General features: G+C 39.3%; 1 protein-coding gene across 1 annotated transcript in view; it reads left to right on the forward strand.

Moving 5' to 3' along the window:
* The first annotated feature begins 39 nt into the window (after positions 1–39).
* Positions 40–8,092, forward strand: part of ICA1L (islet cell autoantigen 1,69kDa-like) — a 96,297-nt gene continuing 88,244 nt past the window's right edge. Inside the window, exons 1-3 of the mRNA XM_011949922.1 lie at positions 40–579; positions 851–977; positions 1,857–1,926. The gene's annotated coding sequence lies outside the window, so the exon portion shown is untranslated. The remainder of the gene's footprint in view (positions 580–850; positions 978–1,856; positions 1,927–8,092) is intronic.

Raw genomic sequence — 8,092 nt, forward strand, 5'->3', positions numbered from 1 at the left:
GGAGGCTCCGGCCACTCGCGCGCGCGCGCGGCTTCTCGGGTCCTTGCTGGCCTCCTTGGTTCTCTCGGGGACCCCGGCCGCTGCTTGCGGCCTTCTACCAGGCGAGGCCCTGCTCGGGGTTCTTCCGGCCTCCCACCAGGCAAAACCCGCAAGGAGCGGTTTCTGGCGTGACTGGGTCCCTGCGGCTGAAGGGCGCTTCCCGGCCACGCTCGCTGTAGTGAAGGAGCGCGGCAGCCCGGGGCTCATTTGGGTGATTTCTCTCGGCCGTGGAGGTCGCTCCTAGTAGAGGCGGCGGCCAATCACCCAAACAGCCCTCAGGTGCCTCCCTGCTGACCTCTTTTTAACGTGGTGCTAATTTTTATTTCGCTATTATTTTGTAATGGGAATATCTTCTTTAGAAACTAATTGGCAACCGATGGAGAAAAACAACACATAGTAAATGTGCGGTTTGGGTTGAACTGCAGAGTGCACGGGCCCACGAGGGGCTCCGCGCACAGATCCTGCTCCCCAGGCCGTGAACCCGGCCCCACGGCACATATCTGGCTCCTGGAAACGCGGGTCAGCTGGTCAGGTGCCCAGGTGATGTCAGTGGTCCGATACCTGATGCTCTAAGGAAGACGGAGAGGGGAAAGCCGGGAGTCCATCCTGGCAACTTACCCGCGGTGCTGGGGCGTTGCCAGTAGAGGGGGTGGAATCAGTTTTCGTGTAATAGATGATCTTGATGCACACAGCATAAAGGCTGTTATAAACTATGGGTCTCTAAAATAGATTGTTGGGAAGATAACATTTTTCCATGGTTTTTATTTTTCCCAAAAGTATTTATGTATTGATTTATTTGGTTCTGACTCAGGCGACGTACTGTAAGATGATATTACTTTAATCATCTTCACATCAGTATTTATGGAATAGCCACAGGTGCCTCAACCTTTAGTAGGAGTTAATTATACATTTTCTGGCCGAATAAACGTCTCCGAATGGTATGTATGTATTTTTATATGACCAAAATTTTAAATCGTTTAGTATTTATCTGTGCCTATCAAACCCAGTATTCTTTGAAATCTCTATTTAATAGTGCAAAATGATTGTTTTTCTAGTCATTGAAACAGCTATGTGGAAGGCAGTGTTCTAATTATCAGTTTAATTTTAGAATTAGAAGGGTGCTCAGAGATCAGCCAGTTCAAAGAGGAAAAACTGCAAATATGAGACTACTGGAAAAAGTAGGATGCCGTATTTTTTATTATAAATATCATAAAAAATATAAAACAAACTTTATACCAGTTACGGAACTAGGACCAGATATCAAAATATTAGATATAAAATGGATAATATACTGTCTTGTTCTACTATACTGCCAAACTTTGTGATTTCATTGTGTTATCCTATATTTACATTTTTTCTTTTATACTTTAGCTTTTTCAGTACTCACTGTGCTTCCTTTAAAATTTTATCCTTTTTATATTCTTTAACAACAACAGATGGGATATGTAGAAAGAGTTTTAAATATATCTGTAACTGGAAAGATTTCCTTGTTCGAAGTAGATTTTGTTATTTAATAATATTCTTATTGCCCTGTTCCATTTTGTCTGTTTTTCATTCATCCCTTAAGTTTCATGTTTTTTTTTTTTGGAAATCAAAATTTTCAAACTTGTGCTTGGATCCAGTATTCACCATTAAAAGTTAGTCACCTTCTATGTATCTCATTATTATTTGCCATTATTGACTCACTTGCATATAACACTAGGGTTTTTAAATTCCTTTGTTAATTTAGTTGAGATAAAAAATAGACTAAAGTAACACAATATATTTACAGCAGCCGACATTAACAACTGTTAACATTTTGTTGTATTTATTTCTAGTATTTTTTTAGATGCAGAAATAAAATATTTCCAATAAAGCTGAAGTCTCATCCCACCCATCCATAACCAGGTACTCAACATCATGAGTTGATATCTGTGTTTTGTATTTTTTAAATTATATTTTATATGTGTCTGTTATTGCATGTGTTTTTAAATTTTAAATAAGTTACATCATATTGCATATGGCCTGCACTTGTGTTTTTCACTCAGTATTGTTTTATTTTGGTTTTTTGAGACGGAGTCTCGCTCTGTCGTCCAGGCTGGAGTGCAGTGGCCGGATCTCAGCTCACTGCAAGCTGCGCCTCCCGGGTTCACGCCATTCTCCTGCCTCAGCCTCCCAAGTAGCTGGGACTACAGGCTCCTGCCACCACGCCTGGCTAATTGTTTGTATTTTTAATAGAGACCGGGTTTCACCGTGCCAGCCGGAATGGTCTCAATCTCCTGACCTCGTGATCCGCCCGCCTCTGCCTTCCACAGCACTGGGATTACGGGTGTGAGCCACCATGCCTGGCCTCACTCCGTATTATTTAAAAAATTGATTTGGATTGATATTGATAGTTCTAGCCACTAACATATTTGTTTTAAATGTTTTTTTTTTATTGTTGTTGTTTTGAGACGGAGTCTCGCTCTGTCACCCAGGCTGGAGTGCAGTGGTGCCATCTCTGCTCACTGTAACCTCTGCCTCCTGGGTTCAAGCAATTCTCCTGTCTCAGTCTCCTGAGTAGCTGGGACTACAAGCACATGCCACCACACCCAGCTAATTTTCTTATTTTTAGTAGAGATGGGGGTTTTACCATATTATTCAGGCTGGTCTCAAACTCCTGGATTTAGGTGATCCACCCACCTCAGCCTCCCAAAGTGCTGGGATTACAGGCGTGAGCCACCGCGCCCACCCTTAATTATTTATATAGTATTCTGTCTTATGAATATACTACATTTTTATCTGTATAGCTTTTTACTAATATACTTAGATTGTTTCTAGTTTTTTATTACAATGCTAAAATAAGTAGACGTTCATTTGGTAAATACTGAGTATCTACTATATGTCTTGCACTATTTGCTCACAAACAGATGAAAATCTCTGCCCACACAAAGCTTTAAATACCTAGTGGTGGAATTGCTAGGTCACGAAGTAGGAGCATGTTTAGTTTTATGAGAAACTGCCAGACCATTTTCCAAAATGGTTATACCGTCTAATGCTTTCATTGGCAATATATGAGTTCCAGTTACTCACATTCTCACCAGTTTTGGTGTTGTCAGTCTTTGTCATTTAAGCTATTATCGTGGATGTGTATTGGTGTATCATCATGAGTTGAGAATTCATTCCTACTCTTGCTTTTATCAAAAGTTTTTTTGTTTTTGAGGGGAAATTCACATAACATACCATTAGCCTTTTTTTTTCTTTTTTACTGTGACTAAACAAACCCAAACAGCTGTTTTGAAGTGTACAATTCAGTGATATTTATTGTTTTCACAATGTTGTGAGATCACCAGCTCTCTCTAGTTTGAAAACTTTTTCATCACCCCATAAAGACACCCCTTACTCATTAATTACTTGATTTGTAGTTTTTTTGTTGCTGAGTGGTATTCCATTGCACATTATTACTATAATTTGTTCACCTGTTAATAGATATTCTAATTTTTAGCTATTTTGAATAAAGCTGGCAAGAACATTTACAGGTCTTTGGGCATATTTTTCATTTATCTTGGGTAAATAAGAATACAATTGCTGGATTGTGTGTGTTTCCAAGAAACTCAATTTTTTCTGAAGTGCTTATACCCATTTTATATTCCCACAACCAATGTATGAAGGTTCCAGTTGTTCCTCATTGTTGCCAGCACTTTGAATTGACAGATTGGTTGTTAAGCAAGATCAAATGGGGGTGTGCTGATACCTCTTTGTGGTTTTAATTTTTGTTTCCCTGATGAATAATGTTGTTGAATGTATTTTTATATGCTTAATGGCCATTAGTATATAGTTGTACACTGCATAAAGGTGTTTTGGTCAATGATGGACCACAGATATGACAGTAGTCACATAAGATTGTAATAGCATATTTTTATTGTACCATTTCAGTGTTTAGACATGTTTAGATACACAAATACTTACGATCATTGTGTTGCAGTTGCCTACAGTATTCAGTATGTAACATGCTATACAGGTTTGTAGCCTGGGAGCAATAGCCCCTAGGTATGTGGTAGGCTTATAACATTTGGTTTGTATAAGTACATTCTGTGATGTTCTCACAATGATGAAATCACCTAATGACACATTTCTCAGAACATATTCCCACAGTTAATGCATGACTGCATGTGAATATCTTTTGTTAGTTTGTTCAAATAATTTATCTGTTAAAATGAGATTTTCTTATTACTCAGTTGTAATTATTCTTCATATATTCAGAACACAGGTCTGTTCATATGTGTGTGTGTATGTATGAAAAGTTTCCTCCAAATTTTCATTTTCTGAATTGTGTTTTTCAAATAACAATTTTAAATTTTGGTGAAATCCAACTTCTTGATTTTTTTTTCTTTTATAATTCACGTTTTAAATAGTCTAAGAAATCATTGTCTGCCCCCAGGTTGCAAAGATTTTTTCTTCTGGGAGTTTTACAGTTTTTTGAGATGGAATCTCACGCTCTTGCCCAGGCTGGAATGCAGTGGCAGGATCTCAGCTCACTGCAACCTCCATCTCCCAGGTTCAAGTGATTCTCCTGCCACAGCCTCCTGAATAGCTGGGACTACAGGCACCTGCTACTTTGCCCAGCTAATTTTTTGTATTTTTAGTAGAGACAGAGTTTCACCATATTGGCCAGACTGGTCTCGAACTCCTAACCTTGTGATTCGCCCGCCTCAGCTTCCCAAAGTGCTGGGATTACAAGCATGAGCCACCACACCTAGCCAGGAGTTTTACAGGTTTTAAATTTTACATTTAAGTCTGTTACACATTTTGAATTACTCTTTGTAAATGATGTTAGTTAAGAATTGGGGAGCAGTTCTTTTGACATATGGATATCTGGTTGTCCTTGCATTGTCTGTTAAAAGTCAAATCTTTCCACCAGTGAATTGCTTTGGCGCCTCTGTTTGTCCATTTTGGGTTACTATAAAGGAATACCTGAGACTGCATAATTTATGAAGAAAAGCAGTTTATTTGGCTCACAGTTCTGCAGGCTGTACAAGAAGCATGGTGCAGCATCTGCATCTGATGAGGGCCTCAGGCTTCTTCCACTCATGGAGGAAGGTGGAGGGGGAGCAGGCGTCGCATGGTGAGAGAGGGAAGGGTGCCACACTCTGTTAAAGAGCCAGCTCTCACATGAACTTACAGAGTAAGAACTCACTCATCACCAAGCCATTCATGAGGAATCCACCCCCGTGACTTCCCAGAAGGCCCAACCTCCAATGTTAGGGATCACATATCAACATGAAATTTTTAGGGGATAAACATCCAAACTATATCAGTGCCCTTGTCAGAAATCATTTGGTTGTATATTTGTGGATGTATTTCTCTGTGTTCTCTAATTTTTCTCAGCAATGTGCTATAGTTTTTAATAGCACTGTGGTTTGTATTTCACTTAATTTGCTGCTAAATATTTCATAGCTTTGTATGTTATTAAAAATGAGAGTGGATTTTAAATTTCACTTTCTAGGCTAGGTGTGGTGGCTCACACCTATAATCCTAGCACTTTGGAAGCCTAGGCGAGGGGATCACTTGAGGCCAGGAGTTTGACACCAGCCTGGGCAACATAGGGAGACTCCATCTCTACCAAAAAAAAAAAAAAAAAATCACTTCCTAATTGTTTGCTACTAATATATAGAAATGTGATACATTTGTTTTACATTGTCTGATTCACTAATTGCTGAATTTGCTCAGATCTGTTGCATTAGATCTAATAGATTTTTAAAGATTCTTTAGGATTTTTTTGCATACATAATCATGACACCTGTGAATAAAGACATCTTTGCCTTTTCCTTTTAAATGTGGAAGGGGTGTGAGCAGTCATCTTTGCCTCTTACCCAATATTAAAGGAAAAATATTCACTATTTCACAGTTAAGTATGATGTTAGCTGTGTGGGATTTTTTGTTGCTGTTTTCTTTTTTTTTCTTTGTTTTTTTTTGGTGGGGGGAATAGAGTCTTGCTCTGTCACCCAGGCTAGAGTGCATTGGCACAATCCCGGCTCACTACAGCCTCTGCCTGTCAGGTTCAAGCAATTCCCCTGCCTCAGCCACCCAAGTCGCTGGGACTATGGGTGTGCAGCACTATGCCCAGCTAATTTTTGTATGTTTAGTGGACACAGGGTTTCACCATGTTGGCCAGGCTGGTCTCCAACTCCTGACCTCACATTTTCTGCCCACCTTGGCCTCCCAAAGTGCTGGGATTACAAATGTGAGCCACCGTACCCGGCCAGAGTTTCTTTTTCTTAAATCATGAGTGAGTGATACATTTTTTCATTTCTTTCCTACATCTATTGAAATGGTGATACTTCTCCTTTAATCTCTTAATTTAATGAATTACATAGACTGATTTTCTTTTTTTTTTTTTTTTTTTGAGATAGACTCTTGCTCTTTCACCCAGGCTGGAGTTCTGTGGTGCCATCTCAGCTCACTGCAGTCTTCACCTACCAGGATCAAGCAGTCCTCCCACCTCAGCCTCCCAAGTAGCTGGGACTACAAGTGTATGCCACCACACCCAGCTAATTTATTTTTATTTTTATTTTGAGACAGTCTTGTTCCTGTCCCCCAGGCTGGAGTGCAGTGGCACACTCTCGTCTCACTGCAACCACCGCCTCCTGGGTTCAAGCAGTTCTTCTGCCTCAGCCTCCTGAGTAGCTGGGATTATAGGAGCGCACCACCATGCCTGGCTAATTTTTGTATTTTTAGTAGAGACAAGGTTTCACCATGTTGGCCAGGCTCATCTGGAACTCCTGATCTCAGGTAATCCACCCATATCAGCCTCCCAAAGTGCTGAGATTACCGGTGTGAGCCACCGCACCTGGGCCATAGACTGATTTTGAAATGGTAAGCAAATCTTGCATCAGTTCCACCTAGTTAGTCATGTTTTATCCATGTATATATATACATACACACACACACACACCCCTATTACTCTATTAGATTTGTTAGGATTTTGTGAAGGGTTTTTCATTCATATTTAATAAAAATATTGGTCTATAATAATCTTTTCTTGTAATATCTGTTTGGTTTTGAGGGCAAAGTTATGCTGGCTCATAAAATGAGTTGGGAACTATTCTTTCCTCTTCTACTCTATGAAAGAGTAAGTTTGGTTATGTCCTAAATGTTTGACCGAATTCACCAGTGAAGCTATCTGGTCCTGAAAGGGTTTGGTTTTGTTTTGTTTTCATGGGATTTAAAAAATTATTGATTCACTTTTTAAAATGAGTATAAGATAATATGGATGCTCTCTTTCTCTCTTGTGTTAGTTTTTGGTAAGTTGCATTTTTCAAGGGATTTGTTCATTTAAGTTGTAGAATCTTTTGGTGTAAAGTTGTTAAAAACATACCTTTATTAATCTTTTAATGTCTGTAGGATCTATAGTGACGTTCCTTCTTTTATTCCTAATACTGCTCATTTATGTTTTTCTTTCTTTGTTGATAAGTCTTACTAGAAGCTTTTTAAATTTAATAATTTTTTCAAATCAACCCATTTTTAACTTTAATTTTCTTATTTGTCCATTTTCTATTTACTGACTTATTTTTATTGTTTCTTCTACTTGGGGTTTATTTTGCTCTTCTTTTTCTAATTTCTCAAGGTGGAAGCGTAGATAATTGATTTTATACCTTTTTTTCTTTTTTTTATTGAGATGGAGTCTTACTCTGTCACCCAGGCTGGAGTGTAGTGGCATGTTCTTGGCTCACTGTAACCTCCGTCTCCTGGGTTCAACTGATTCTCCTGCCTCAGCCTCCCAAGTAGCTGGGATTACAGGTGCTCGCCACCACACCCAGCTAATTTTTGTATTTTTAGTAGAGGTGGGGTTTCACCATGTTGGCTAGGCTACTCTCAAACTCCTGACCTCAAGTGATCTGCCTGCCTCTGCCTCCCAAAGTGTTGGGATTACAGGTCTGAGCCACCGCACCAGCCCTTTTTTTTCTAATGTAGGTATTTAAAGCTGTGAATTTTTCTCTAATCATGCTTTAGTTGCATTCCACAGCTTTTGATATGTTTTTATTATCATTGAGTTTAAAATATTTTAAAATTCCTCTGATTTCTTTGACCCTTT

The sequence above is a fragment of the Colobus angolensis genome, unplaced genomic scaffold, assembly GCF_000951035.1.
Source record: "Colobus angolensis palliatus isolate OR3802 unplaced genomic scaffold, Cang.pa_1.0 Scaffold30, whole genome shotgun sequence".
Lineage (NCBI taxonomy): Eukaryota > Metazoa > Chordata > Mammalia > Primates > Cercopithecidae > Colobus > Colobus angolensis.